The sequence below is a fragment of the Vanessa cardui genome, chromosome 22, assembly GCF_905220365.1.
Source record: "Vanessa cardui chromosome 22, ilVanCard2.1, whole genome shotgun sequence".
Taxonomy (NCBI): Eukaryota; Metazoa; Arthropoda; class Insecta; order Lepidoptera; family Nymphalidae; genus Vanessa; species Vanessa cardui.
In genome coordinates, this window is record NC_061144.1 from 6,395,280 (window position 1) to 6,412,281 (window position 17,002).

At 31.9% G+C, this 17,002-nt stretch overlaps 1 protein-coding gene across 1 annotated transcript in view; it reads left to right on the forward strand.

Moving 5' to 3' along the window:
• The first annotated feature begins 3,668 nt into the window (after nucleotides 1-3,668).
• LOC124539435 overlaps nucleotides 3,669-17,002 on the forward strand; it is a 191,221-nt gene continuing 177,887 nt past the window's right edge. Inside the window, exon 1 of the mRNA XM_047116833.1 lies at nucleotides 3,669-3,848. The gene's annotated coding sequence lies outside the window, so the exon portion shown is untranslated. The remainder of the gene's footprint in view (nucleotides 3,849-17,002) is intronic.

Genomic DNA, 17,002 nt, shown 5'->3' on the forward strand with positions numbered 1-17,002 from the left:
CTATACCTCAAATGGCCAGAAATCATGGTATGCTGGTCGTATTACGGTGAAACATACGATACCCTAATGTAATTATTATGAATAAATAAATAAATAATACCAGCTTATCCTACGTAATTAAGCTTAAAACTAAAATAAAAAAGTTTAAAGCGGTAATCGTTCGAAATGATAACCTTGTAAAACAGTTCCAAATATATATAAGACACAATAATAATAAAAACAAAATTTATTTCAAATTTATACTTTTACAAGAATTAAATATCATTTTATTACCAATGAAGTAATATTATTGTATCTTTGACAAAAGTTCGCCCTTTACTTAGTACTGAAGTTATCTCTGTGATCACAAAAGCTGTAATTTTGTTAAATTTCCCTTTTACTATCTTTATTGTGTTTTGAAGTATTTTTGGGTTCCTTTACGCTTTACGATTTTTATTTTCGTAATTATACCTTAACGAAATGGTTTTTTACTTCTTGTTAGAACTTTTTAAATTTATTTTAAGAAGACCGCTGCAGAAACAGCTAATCCTGTTGAGATATACCATAAGTACAACGGCAACAACAGTGTGATTTTTCCACTGCTGGGCTAAACGCCTCTTCTCCCCTTGAGGAGTAGGTTTGGAACATATTCCGCCACGCTGTTCCAGTGCGGGTTGGTGTAATACACATGTGACAGAATTTCTATGAAATTAGACACATGCAGGTTTCCTCGCGATGTTTTCCTTCACCGCCGAGCACGAGATGAATTATAAACACAAATTAAGCACATGAATATTCAGCGGTGCTTGCCTGGGTTTGAACCCGCAATCATCGGTTAAGATGCACGCGTTCTAACCACTGGACCATCGTCTCGCCTATACTATAAGCAGAACTCGATAATCATGCTCTGTAAAGACTTTCAAGACTGATTAGATGAGACGAGTCATATATTGAATGAGGCGAAGTACCGGAGGCTTCGGCGCACCTTGGTAGAGGAAGTAGATTGATATCGGATGATTGATTGATATGAAGACCTAAAATGTTTGTCATTCGTATTAGAAAAGTCATGGGCATCCCGTAAATTCTTCTGTGCTAACAATGCTAAAGTAATTTGATTGCTTAAAGTATATTTGTATTATTTATGAAACTTAATTAATTTTTATTTTACTTAACCTTAATTTATCTATTCTTAGTCTCATTAATCATTGAATAAATCAATCAATATATCAAACTTATTATCAATACATCAATCAATCAGTCAACATTTCAATCATATTAATCATTCAATCTGTCAATTTACTATTTTTTAATCAATCGTCCAACATACAAATCCGCGATGTTTTATTTATAGGTGCTATATATATAAAATCAATAAGAAAGCCCAATATTCAATATTTCCGATGTTTAGTCTTCTGTATATTTCGTATTGGTAATCATAAAATACGTATTTTTTGTAAAATCATCGACTGTAGATAAGTTATTTCCGTTTCAGCTGTTAATGCCATTCATAATGATATGTTGACGCGTAATAAGAGTCGCAATTAAAAGCCTACTTATTCATTTAAGAGGCTTAACATTGTTGGATTGCTGTTTATCGTTCCCTATAAAGTTAAAATTGCTATACATTAACATTTTATTACACGAACCAGATAAGGTACAAAAATAATGGATAAAATATATAATGAATGAAAGCGAGTCATATGCCATGCTTCTGATATGTACATATATAAATAAATATTGGACAACATATCATACATTACTCTGATTCCAAATATATGAGCTAAAGCACTTGTGTTATGGAAAATCAGATGTAACGACGCTATCATAAACACCCAGACCCAAGACAATATAGAAAATTAATGGACATTTTCTACATCGACTCGGAATCGAAACCAGGATTGGCGTACCCATGAAAACCGGTGTACATACTACTCGATCACTGAGGTCGTCGTGAAATAAAATATTTCATTTCAGACGGCTCATCAACAGTAAATAACTAATTGGTTAATTAGACATTAAACAGATTCCTCAAAAGTTTTGTATAGTAAATATATAGTTTAAAAATACTTAACTTGTTGACTCAAGTTTCGTCATTTTGTTTCTCTTGAATAAACACATATAATAAGCGACTCTTCCGAAAAACTGGCGAATTTTCCGCTGTCCGCAGCTGAAAATTTCAGCCCGAGTAAGGATGTAGTCAATTTAAACATAGTAGTTGGGCCAACGGGTGTTAACACAGAATGCATGAAATAAACGTTTTTGAATGTTTGAATAAGTTGCAATATGGTCTTAAAGAAGATGCTCGACCTTTTTTAGAATCAACCTTTTTTTTTAAAGGTACTTTCGATTTGAAGTGGTCACTACTGCCTATTATTATCAGTATTAATTTCTATTATGGTATAGGTTTCACGGATGTGCCCTGTATATGGGCTACCTAATGGCGATGTAGGAAATGCCAACTATTCCTTACAGCACCAATGCACCACTAACATTGGAAACTAAAATTTTTTCTTCCTCGTGCCAATATTTACACTGGCTCTTAGCTTAGCCCTTTAGCCAGAACACAACATTACTGTGTACTATTTTTTGGCGGTAGAGTATCCGATAATTAGGTGATCCTATCCATACGATCTAGAACAAAGCCTTACCAATTAAAAATAGCAATCATTCCTAATACCACAGTTCGCCATTAACTCAAAAAATATATTAAAAATATAAAGAGGGATCTATATAAGATTTTAAAATAACATGGATATTTTTATTATTAAAGTTATTAATTTCGGGATATTTGACATGTTTTTTTATTTTAGTTCAGTGGAGCTCGATATTTTCACATTATCTACGAATGTCTTGTTCAAGAGACTGCTCCACCGAACATAAATAAAGAACATGGTAAATATCCCGAAATTAATAACTTTAATAATAAAGAGGGACCTAGTCATAATATTGATATTTAACGCCATTTAATTCAAATCAAATTCCATTATTTAATATAGTAGCACTATACTCATTTATTGATTTTCAAATTAAACACTGGTAGTTTTTAAATTCCGGTTTGGAAAAGAAAATCCTATCTGAGATGTACCGGCCAACTAAACCAGCGGAAATTATTTCATCATTATGTTTTACAGAAAAACATTTTTATTAACATTTTATATTATATAACAAAAAAAATCTGAAAGCACTTCGAGAAATAAAAAAGTCGGTTTTAAAAGTTGCTTATAAAAAGAAACTTGTAATTCAATCACTCGTAGAAAGAAGCCTTAAAAATCGTCTAACTTGCGAAGTACAAAAGAACTATTATATTTCATATGAGGGAATCCGTGTATAAGAACGATTAACGATTCAACATATTTTACAACAGTATCAGCTAAAGCTAACAAGACACCTAAGCAGTCTACAAGTCATTAAATAAAAAAAAAATAGTGCAATAGACCTTTTAATATAAGTCAAAATATTTACATTATACATAACGTATATATTTGATAACATTTTGTTGTTATAGTATCCGTAACTAGTGTGCATGCACGTATCGTACTTCCACCTTCATCATTCTTAAGCTGTATTATTACAGCCTTATCAAACTAGCAATTAAAAAAAAAAGTAAATCGAGCGCATAAAGAATACATGAATGCAAGAACCGAAACGCTTTAGCTGACAGACTCAGTTTGACGTCGGTCGTCGTAGAGTTCGGACGTGTTACATCGAGGCTGTGTCTGCTACTCCGATAAGGAATACGTGAATGTACTTTTAATTGTTTCGTTATCGTGGATTATTTACATAGAAAACGCTTTCGATATATCTGTTACTGAAAAATGTATGTGATGTGAGAGTTAATGTGATATTATAGATTGAAGGATGTGATTCCGGTGAGTAATTTATTAATAACTGGTGAATAAACGTTTGAAACGAAAATATTACACATTGATTAAGTTTTACTTTAGCTGTCAAAAAATATTCAATACTCCCAATTTATTTCACGGGAGATTTTGAAGTCGCAAAATATTAAAATAATAAAAAAAACGTTAATGATTATTTTTGAATGGATTATTGTTGTTATTTGTTTATAATTATATATACACCTATTATTTATTATAAGTCTTATCTTATGTAGAAAAAATATACACTACATAATACGAAGATAAGAATCGTGTAACGTAATTTTGTCTTTGTTGAAAATTAAATATGTTCCAATGTTTATATTATTTTAATTTCAAATTCATTTCATTTAAATTAATAATGAATGTTGGCATGGAGGTGAGTTTTTAAAAAATATTATCCATCTCTATTTTTTTCTGTACATTTTATTATTAATACAATTTAAGGAATCAATTATATGAAATAATTATTTTATTAATTAATGAAATAAAAGAAAAATATAAAATGCTTGCTATATAATTAATTTCATTCAACACTTATCTCAAAGTGGCATTAGTAAAACCTTTTTCTACTCAGTTTCAAAGAAACGTCTACGAATTGTGCAATGCTACGTGAGCGTAGTTCGCGTAGCAACACCGCTACGTCGCTGCTACATTAATATGCTTAGCGACTGCACTAAAGAATACTAAAAATTTTAAGACTAAAAAGAGACTTCTTATGTAATCCAGAGGAATTTAGTTTCTTTATTATTAAATAATGATACTTCAAAATGTTTTATATGTTATTATTGTTTATAAACAATAATGAAGTGAAAGCTTATCGTAATGAAAATAATGACAATGAATAATATTTATGTTAAGTTGTAGCAATTTTAATAACGATTAATTTCAAGTTAATTAAAAATTATAAATAATTTTGTTTCAATAAAAAAATAATATATATTGCATAATAATATGTTAGATCGGCCACGAAAGAAATTCAAAATCGATTATAAAATTTATATTTATTTTTACCAAAATTCGTTTAAGAGAACACAATCACTGAATGGAGTGACCTTTTGTTTTCTTTGAAACTTGAAACCGGAAACGTATATATGCCAGTAGCTGCCTCTCTCGATAAATTGACAATACATTACAAGCACTACCTTTGAAAATGTACCAATTTAGATTACTCTGTAAATTTTTAGAAGTTAGAAGAGGAAATGGTGCAGTGAATACATTGATTTAAAAGGAATATTACGTCTCCAAGTCCGTTCTAGAGCTATTGAATGATCACGTGTATCTCATGCTCGGTAGAGAAAGAAAATATAATACTAAGAAGTGAGTGAAGTGTTGCCATCAATCTGAACTATGGCGTGATGTAATAATGTGGTGTCAAAATATTCCCTCAATTTTAGAGGAGGCATTTGCGTAACTGGTCCACCAGTTATGCAAATGCCTTGTTATATTTAACAATGTACGATAATTAAAAAATAATAATTGTTTACAAAGTAATAACACTGATTATTATATTCGATCAAATATATTCAAAGTAGTAAAAGTCGATCTTAATCAGTAAATATATTATAACTTATATTTTCAGCAATTTTATTAATTCATGATTAGTTTGTATTAATGATATTTGTAGTCATAAAAGTTGTTATAGTTAAACAAAGTTGTAGTTTGTTAAATACAGTGTGTACTAAACAATAATACGCAGTATTGTTGTGTTCCGGTTTGAAGGGTAGGGGAGCCAGTGTAACTACAGGCACAAGGGACATAGCATCTTAGTTCCCAAGGTTGGTGGCGCATTGACGATGTAAGGTATAGTTAATGTTTCTTACAGCGTCATTGTGACCACTTACCATCAGGTGGCTCATTTGCTCGTCCGCCAACCTATTACATAAAAAAAACCAAGATCCGCAATTTTTATGACGGTTTTATTAAATATTATTATAGCGTTGTTCTATAATATAAAATATAATTAGTTCCAATTTAAGCACCTCTTTTATGAAAAAGTATGTATGTGTAACTGATTGTTAATAACCGATTTGAGAAACCGGAACAGATGTTTTCCTATCTATATATCCGTTGATGATAAAAGTATTATTATTTTATTTTAGTTTAGATAAAATCTCACGAACAAATGCACACATACACATATGTCAAAACATTTATATTCATACTATGTATATTTTTATCACCACAGAGAACAATATTTTTTGCATAAAATGATTATTATCCTTTCATACGGATGACCTATTTACACACTGGCTTAGAATAAATATTCCACTAAGTTTAAACTTGGTAAAGAGTTTCAGGTGTAACAATAATAAGGACTGACAATTTGACGTATTCTCTGAGGTACGCGGTATAGTAACATTCAGACTTCAACGTGATATGAGATATAGTCGAGCACTTGCTACACTTACATTTAGACACACAAACCCGTTTATATAAACGACCTAAAATATGCGTAACATCCATTTTTTTTTGTTGTTTATTTTGTAGTAACAGAAGTCGTAAATATATGCGCAAAATACATAAAACTTGATAACACATGAGATGGACAATATATTCAAGCACTATTTAAGTTGACGAAAAATTTAATTAAAATGATTTTAATTGATTACTCAATTCAGTGATTCGTCATACAATTTTTCATCCCCTTTCATACATCCTTAAGGTATGAATTCTGTACTGAGAACTAAAATACGTCCTTTGTCAATACTGAAGTTTTTAAGAAAATATAAAATTGTAGTATTGTAAGTAGTAGGTACTAGCATTAATTAATAGTTAAATCTTAGTATAAGAACTCGGCTTCCACACAGAAACCATACAGGTTTAAGTGGAATGTCTATTTGTATTCTAATCGTTTGTAACAAAAAACGTTTTTAGTCAATAAATTAAATTAAAATTAAAAAAAAAATCTCCATACGAAATTTCAACACAATCGATTCAGCAGTTTAATAGTGAAAAGTTAACAAACAGTTACTTTTGCATTTATAATGTTAACTGGCGATCCGCCCCGGCTTCGCTTGGGTACAATACTGATCCTAAATATACTATAGAGTTTGTTTATTTATGACTTCACATTACTAACTTTTAAAATTATCAGCGTTTCTTTACTATATTGTTCATTTATTAAATACAAAAACCTTCATCTCGAATCTCTCTGTCTATTACAAAAAACCGCATCATAATCCGGTGCGTAGTTTTAAAGATATAAGCATATAAAGGGACATAGGGACAGAGAAAGCGACTTTGTTTTATACTATGTTGTGATAAAGATAATTATTCTTGGTACTATGTTATATAATAGATATTACTAATTGCAGAGGATTTGTGATACAAAAACTCTCAACCATTGATTGCGGCGCTTGCCAATCAATGTACAATTCAACTACAGTATACCTTTCCTGTAAGAACACATTCGAACCACAAAACATAATTGAGGAATTTGTTTGATATATAATATTGACTGTAATAATTATTCGAGTTATCGGATGTTGATTTTCAATAAACTAGTGAGACACGAAGTGAATTCCGGAATAGCAATGCAGATACAGAATAAGCTAATTGGCGTACTAATGTAATTGCATGGAATTTGGCCTCGCTCTTACAAAGCGCATGTTTTGTTCTTTAATTTTGATGGTGGTTTATCATATATACTTGGTGGTAGAGCTTTGTGCAAGCCCGTCTGGGTAGGTACCACCCACTCATCAGTTATTCTATCGCCAAATAACAGTACTCAGTATTGTTGTGTTCCGATTTGAAGGGTGAGTGAGCCAGTGTAACTGCAGGCACAAGGCACATAACATCTTACTTCCCAAGGTTGGTGGCACATTGACGATGTAAGGAATAGTTAATATTTCTTACAGCGTCATTGTCTATGGGTGATGGTGACCACTTACCATCAGGTGGCCCATATGCTCGTCCGCCAACCTATATCATAAAAAAAATCAGTAATGTCATATGTAATGCATTAGTATATTTTCTTTTTTTTTACATAAAATTATTACAGCTATATATATACAGCATGAAAGGATCAATCAATAAAAATCAAAGAGAAGATTCTAAAAGGCACAGATTTATAAAATAAACATGAGTAAGGCCTCCTCTCCCCTTGAGGAGAAGTATTTGGAAAATATTCCACCACGCTGTTCCAATGGAAAAATAAACATTCTGATATGATATTTGGATTACGATAATTTAATAATTTTACTAACCAAGTTATTAATTACGTTGAATTAAAAACTCACTAAGTACTTATTTTACGAAACATTTAAATGACGCAGTAATCATTTATTTTACTAACAATACATTTATACGAATTTGCGCGTCAGTAGAGCTGGTATGAGATAAAAGTAGGCAACAAAATCACAGAATAAATACGAGAAAAATAGTGACAGAGGGAAAATGTGTCTCACGATGCGAATTTATCAGCAATGGAATCAGTTTGCATAAGTTCTATCTTGTATCTTCAATCTTTTCGCTTTGTATGATTTGGTTTTTCCGTGTTAACCTTTTCACTGTGATTAAACATAGTAATACATGAAGCTTCTGTATTAGTGTCTAAAAGTAAAGTAACAGCCTGTACATTTCCCACTGCTGAGATAAGGCCTCCTCTTCCATTAAGGAGAGGGTTTGGAACATATTCCACCACGCTGTTCTAATGCGGGTTGGTGGAATGCACATGTGGCAGAATTTCGGTGAAATTAGACACAGGCAGGTTTCCTCACGATGTTTTCCTTCACCGCCAAGCACGAGATGAATTATAAACACAAATTAAGCACATATATAAGTGGTGCTTGCCTGGGATTGAACCCGCAATCATCGGTTAAGATGCACGCGTTCTAACCACTGGGCCATCTCAGCTTATCTGAGCTGAGATTAGTGTCTATAATGATCAAATCAATCGCCCAGTCTGAAAGGCCTGAGAAGTACTGGCAGATAGAAAATTGGGATCATTTAATTTGCAATCAAAATCATATTATCATACTATAAATATTATTTCGTAAGTTTCGATATTATGCGATATTAGTGATTTAATTATTAAAATAGCAATTTTTTTGGTTTTGGTTTCTCTGATCTAATTCTGGGGCTATATAACGAATATATTTGACTTTTATTTATTTTAAAAATTCAACTGTTTAATTTAAAGAGTTTTGTATGATATTTCATTTAATAATATGATGTTACTAAATATATTACAATAAAAATAGAGAATAGTTGTTTGTAATCCACGGTTTTTTTTACATGCTCTTAATCAATTTCATGTTTAATATTGAAACACTATGCAAATTATGAAAGTCAATTTTCATTTATTCAATATTCTTAATATTAGTATCTATAAATAATGATACACTAAGACCAAATATGCTCTCGCTGTTTTTCAACATTTTTTGGGATGCCTATGATCATGCCAAAACTAAAAAAAGATATTAAAAAATTAAATGGAAATATAGTGTAAAGAAAAACACGTAAACTAACGCTATGTTATTGTATATTATGTTAGTCCTGAGTCAGTAGTTCATAACACGAAAATTCCATATCAATCAGTTAATTAGATTTTACGTGAATATGGAAAAAATAAACAAATTAACAAATGAAACCCTTTTTTCAATATTACTTTGACGCAGGTTTCGTTAAACATGAACATTTTAAAATAAAATAAATGTTTAATTTCAGTTACCACGTTTCATTCCAATAATCAAATTCTAACTAAATATGCCTTTTGAAATTGTGCTTAAAAATATTCGTATACTACCGAGCCGAGATCGCCCAGCGGTTCAAACGAATACATCTTAACCAATAATTGCCGGATCAAACTTAGGTAAGCACCACTAAATTTTCATGTGCTTACTGTTTATAATTCATTTTATTTTATAATTCATCTCGTGCTCCAATGGGAAGGAAAACATCGTGAGGGTACCAGCATGTTTCTAACTTCAACGAATTTCTGCTACACGTGTTTTCACCAATATTCATACTTCTAACCTTCTCTTCAAAGTGATAGGATATATATACTGTTGATTTTTATATCATTATTTAATATGAACTCGCCATGAAAATGACACCGGTGGTAAGCGGACACTACATAGATACTACCACTTTAAGATATATTCAATTCCTTACATTTCGATAATTATCTATGAAAGATATGTAAGGTACATATAACGTGTTAATGAGGTGCCTGCACTTACTCACTCCCTCTTCAAACCAAAACATAATATTAATATAAGTATTGCTGTTTCGCGGTAGAATATCTGACGATATCGATACTTACACATAAAGCTATACCAATTAAAATGCTAACCGGAATTGATTGCCTCAACTGGTTCCAACATCAAATACGTTAGTCTGATCCCAATATAAGTAGCTAAAGCACTTGTGTAATGGAAAATCAGAACTAACGAAGAGTTCCACAAACATCGAGATCTAAGGCAATGTAGAAAACTAATGAACTTTTTTCTACATCGACTCGATCTGGAATCGAAAACGGGACCTCGGGGTGGCGTACCCACGAACACCGGCGTACACAATACTCGCCAACGGAGGTCGTCGAATTATAAGCACGACGTCTAAGTTACTAAGGTTTAGATTTCGGACGGCGCCAATGTTTAAAGACGGTGGTAACGACGATATATATATAAAATAAACAAAATATGAAAACTTCAGTGAATTAAAAAAAATAATCAAGAAAATGAAATCCAAGATTTTTTTTTGTTCTACAATAACTGATTTTCATAAATATTCAAATGCCTTGCATATTCCGTAGTTGGAAAGAGAGGAGAAAGACGAATTTCGATAATGCAGCGGTTCTTATTCATAACGGCGAGGAGTTTGTGAAAAAGTTGTCTACTTTGTTGAAAGGAGAATTTTATTTCTAGTAAGTGATTTGAGCATTTCTATTTTTACTTAGAAGTCGATGGTATCAAATTATTTTAATAGTTTTTATTTGCGTTTAGACACATCGTTTGAATATTGTAATACGTAGATTATATTAAAATATGATTTTTGGGCAGAGTATGGAAAATTGGTTACACTACGATTACTCGTGGAGGTTCCAAGTTACGGTTACGCGTTTAATGCAAATTTTTGGGAAAAAAATTGTGTCTCTTAATAAATGTTACAATTTGTTTCTGATAAAACGACTGTTATTATCGTAAAAGTTAGATCTTATATCAACAACAGCTTGTAAATTTCCTTCTGCTGATCTAAGGTCTCCCTCTCTTTGAGGATAAGTTTTGAAACATATTCCACCATGACTAATGCAACCTGCATTGGATGGAAAACACATGTGGCAGAATTTATATGAAATATGATATAAGACACATGCGGGTTTCCTCACGATGTTTTCCTTCACCGCCGAGCACAAGATGAACCATAACACAAATCAAGCACATGAATCTTCAGTGGTGGTCAGTATATTTAGTGTATGTTTAAATAATATTATGGACTCTTTTCGTCTAATATAAAATAAATTAAGTCCAGTTAGTACAACAAAATTCAATTTAAATCCGAATTAATACCGTTTTCACTTGGTTGACTTAAAAACCGAAGCGTAAATAACCATCTATGTTAAAGACATTACCATTACTATCTTTAACTGACGTTATATTAAAAAAAAAAGTATGACATATTAAAACTTTAGTAGGCAATGCTGACGAACACATGAATGGTATATTGTCGGGTCCGAATTCATATAAAACGAAATCAATTGTTACTCATTCAAAATATTTCGCAATTAACATACGTATTGATTTCAAGCGATCTCTATATTAATACGATCTTTATACTCAAAGCAAAATGAGCGAAATTCAAAGGAAACAAGTGGCTATGAACTTAGTTTCTCGATGGTTTTATTGATAGAGCATTTCCAAGTAGTGGTCTATCCCTTTTAAACTTTGTTACAGACAAACCTATTTACATTGAATGTGATTTTATACAAAGACTATGTCTAACTAAAGTGGTAACCTTTGCAGAGGCCAACGGTATAGCTAACTCACAAATTCTGCAGCTAAACATTAATGAGCTAAGATAGCATAATTCATTGAAAGCGTGAATCGTATTGAATGATTTCCTTCACCGGGAATACTTTATATAGGAATGTATTTGAAAAGTTAGCGGTTTGTCCGAAATTGAATTATCTTCAGACAAGATTTCTGTTTTATCGGCTGGTGTGTCGATATCGTTTGAAAAGAATAACAACAGTTTATTAGTTCGTTTGTTTAAAGCATAATTGAATTCTAATAGAGCTCGGCTTAAGTCAACATTGAATAGAACAAAAGAACTTAGTCTATTCAGTAACAAGTAACCTAAACGGAGTCACGGAATAACAAATTGATTAAATTTTCTTTTCATAGATTTTAAACAGCTTTTAAAATGTATTTTCCTTGTATTAGAGACTAGAGTAAAGTTACCTGCCTTTTAATGTCCTACCTCTGAACTAAAGCCTTCTTTCCCGTTTGAGTATAAACCTACTCCACCACGCTGTTCCAATGCGAGTTGGTGTACATGCGGATCAGACTCATGATAATTTCTTAACGATGTTTTTCTTTTCAAACTTAAGATAAATTAAAATCACAAATTAGCTGGGTTTGAACCCGCATTCCTGTTTAACATTAACGCGCTCTAACCAATACGTTAGCTCGGCTCGACAAGAATATTGTAATTAAGCAATATTATAAAAATATGCCAGGGTAATGAATATGCCAAGCAATACGACCGTAGAGAGTAATTAATCTCCCTTTATTAAGTTTAATTATGATAATTTTTCGACCGGTCTGAAAGGTTGTTCAAAACAAATTGGGCGAAAATTTTCGAAATAATTCTACGAATCGACTAATTAATAGCTAATCAAACCTTTGTCTACAAAATATTTAGTCACCGAAGAAATTATTACTTCTTTATTTCAATTAAATCGATAATCATAAAATGTGACATCCATAAGACCAATTAATATTTAAAACAAAACTGCTCCAGTTCTATAACTTTGGTGAATGTCAACTGTTTCATCGTCACTTTGCAAGAGGTATAAAGTCACCATATATGTATACCAGTCACCCATAAGATTAAGTTCCCACTGGCTTACCACTAGAAGAATACAATACAAAAACAACAACAGCCTGTTCATTTCCCACTGCTGGGCTTAGGCCTCCTCTCCCTTTGAGGAGAAGGTGTAGAGCATATTCCACCACGCTGTTCCAATGCGAGTTGGGGGAATACACATTTGGCAAAATTTCTATGAAATTACACACATGCCTTTCCTCCCGATGTTTTCCTTCACTGCCGAGCACGAGATGAATTATAAACATAAATTAAGCACATGAATATTCAGCGGTCCTTGCCTGGGTTTGAACCCGCAATCATCGGTTAGGATGCACGCGTTCTGGCCACTGGGCCATCTCGACTCGAATTTGGAATACGACACGAATATTTGAATCGTTTGTTAATTCAGCCTAAGCTGTATAAATCATATATGTATCATAAATAAAAGCGATTTCGTATGAATCACAAAATATGATTTCTATAATATTCTTAATAACAATTTCATTCCTTGACCCATATAATACATCAACTAATGTAATTGTCCTTGCATGACTTGCAAATCTAAAGAAAGTAATATTTCATTTTCCAAGTTATATTTCTTAGAATTATTTCATATAATATTTAGTTGATAGAAACATTCCCTATTCATAGGATACGATAAATCTGACGTCACATTACGTTTTACAAATATATTACTTATCGTAAATGATTACCGATGAATAACTGGAAATAATTCTCGACATATGTATCACAAAATAACTATTATTTTTAACTTTAAAACTAACAAAACAGTTTATAAGGAAAGCATGACGTCTAATTCTTATTAAAATACAACACTTAAGGAAATAAATAAGCAAGCAAAAAATTACTATTTTTTTTAATGAACATATCAACTAAAATATATTCTTATACCTTGAATTTTGTCACAAATTTTTATAAAAATCACCTCTTAAAATCGGTTTCAGTTAAATATTTTAATGTTAAATATAAAATAAAGCAAACAATTTTAATTAAAAATTATACAGAATATATAATTAAATGTTCTTATATAATGAAGATATTTACCAAATAAAATATAATTAAAATTTACTTTTAGTAGAATAAAAGGGTCGGTTGGCAATGATCGAATCATTTCGATCCTTTTTACATTGTGTCTGGTATTTAATAAATTCGTTCAAACCACATCAAGACACTTCCTTTTCATGTTGTAATTGTAAATTAAAAAAATACCACACATATATGCTTTGTTGATATCCTTAACACATGGCTTTTAAAAATGTAATTAAAATATACTGTACGACGCCTTGTAGCACGATGGAGCGATTATGTATGGAAGGTAGGCGGTAGAACGTGGATGGGAGGGGCCGAAGATATGGCTCAGTGGTTCGCCTTAGGGAAGGCCTACGCCTGGCAGGGGAATAATTCAGGCTGATCAAGATAATGACGATGATAAAATAGTTTGTGTGTGTGAGTGTGTGCCTTTAAAAGTACCTACCAGATTTGAGTGAATAATAACTCTCGAGTATGCCACACACATAGAAGGAATCATAACTATTAAACACTAATTAGTATGCGAAGGCCACTTCAAGACTGAAAGGATTTTTATTAAAAAACTATTTTTTCTTTGAATGAAGCAAAATTCATCAAAAGACTTATTTTTATATTTTATTGATTATTTTATAAATAATCTCAATAGCTTTAAATATATTTCGGTACTATACTTAGCGAAGCGGGCAGCCTAGCTTATTGTTGATGAGTCTACAAAGCCAGGGATAGTGATATGCATGCTAAAATGAAACACACTTCCCGGAACGTATAGGTGTATATTTATTTTCCATACTAAGACTACATACCTTTGACCAAACCAAACGATAGCGTGATTCAATGTACTACTAGCGCCATCTAGTTAAAAAATAGTAAACTAAAAAATATAATTCATAAAATCGATTGGACACTTATCTTATAATTATATTAAAACTAACTATCCGTCCTAACTTGATGTTGCTAAGTTTTTTATAAAGTGTAAAATCATTGATGATTTTTTGAAAAAATCTTTTCCTGCGGTTTTTTTCTAATTTCACATTCCTATACCTTGTAGTTTTGAGAGTGTTTCATCGTCAAAGGCGCTGTGTACCACCTACTCATTATACACTACACCGAACGGACAAACGTCATCTGATGGTACGTAGCACCATCCATAGACATTGTTGCCGTAAGGTATTTGAACCACTGCTTGCATCGATGATGAGCCACCAACCACGACCACTACCTTGGGACCTTTTTTATGGTATAGGTTGTCGGACGAGCATATGGGCCACCTGATGGTAAGTGGTCACCATCACCCATAGACAATGAAGCTGTAAGAAATATTGACTATTCCTTACATCGTCAATGTGTCACCAACCTTGGGAACTAAGATGTTATGTCCCGTGTGTGTTATTTGGCGGTAGAATAACTGGTGAGTGGGTGGTACCTACCCAGACAGGCTTGCACAAAGCCCTACCACCAAGTAGAAAAGATGTACCCTCATACTTATAGTAGTACTGGCTCTCAAACCCGTCAAACCGGAACACAACAAAGAGTATCGCTGCTTGGAGTTAGAATAATTGAAAAGTTGGTAGTACATATCGAGCATTGACTAAATAATTTTTACACTACAATACATATACTTTTTATTTAGACGGATGATTTTCTCTAAATATTTTTTTCTCTATAATATAAATTAATTAATTCATGTGCTTAATTTGTTTATAATTCATGTCGTGTTCGGCGGTGAAGGAAAACATCGTGAGGAAAACTGCACGTGTCTAATTTTATCTAAATTCTTCCACATTTGTCAAATCAAATCAAATCAAAATAAACTTTATTCAAGTAGGCTTTTAAAAGCACTTTTGAATTGTCATTTTACAATTAAGTGAATCTACCATCGGTTCGGAAAGTAGATTTTACAGAGAAGAACCGGCAAGAAACTCAGTAGTTACTCTTTTTTAACATTTAAGAAATACAAAGTCATGCTAGTTAAATACAATTATTTAAATTAATATATCCTGCTTGGAAGTCAACAGGTATTAGCTCCACGCTTTTTTATCATCTATAAAATCTTGTATCGAATAATATGCTTTTTCTAAAAATGTATTTTTTTTTACAAACGATTTGAATTCACTGAACGGCAAAGTTAAAAATGTCTGCGGAATTTTATGATATTATTTATAATATTATTTTTGTATCTCGGCAACCCACACTGAAGCATAGTGGTGGAATATGGTTAGCCCAGCGGTGGGAAAATTTCAGGATGTTAATGTATGCATTGAAAGATTTATCCTAAATCCGAATAAATACAATAATTACAATTCTCAGACGGAAAAAAATGAAATATAACACTTACAGCGAAGTCGGTTAAAATGTGATCACAATACCGGCGTCAGTTTTCCACGGCTAATACGAGCGAGATTTATAACAGGGCTCCGAGTAAAATGGAAGAAAAATTATACGAATCATTTTCTTTTAAGAGTAATTTTTTGTTCAGGTATTTCTTGTATGTCCTTTATTGTATGAATGAATCCCCTTTTGATACATACCTTCTTAAAATACTCTATTATCATACTTTTTAAAGAGCATATTACATAAATTATGTTTTATTTCAATGTCGTAATTATGATTAGAAGATTATAGAAGAAACTACGAAAAATGCCGTAACTAGTTCAATATAAGCGTCAGATTATACAACAAAAACAATAACAGCCTGCAAAATTTTCCACTGCTGGGCTAAGGTCTCCTTTCCCTTTGGAGAAGGTTTGGAACATATTCCACCACGCTGCTCGGTGTTGGCGGAATGCACATGCGGCAGAACTTTTATGAATTTACATACATGCAGGTTTCCTCACGAAGTTTTCCTTGACCGCCGGGCACGAGATGAATTATAATCACAAATTAAGCACATGAATATTCAGTTGGGTTTGAACCCGCAATCATCGGCTAAGGTGCACGCGTTCTAACCAATGGCCCATATCGGCTCATAATACTAAAATTCTAAAGACAATAAAAAAAAAATGTAGTTGAATTTAGAGTTAAAAAGTTTTAAAAAAGCTAGCAATTGTCTATTTTAAACTAGA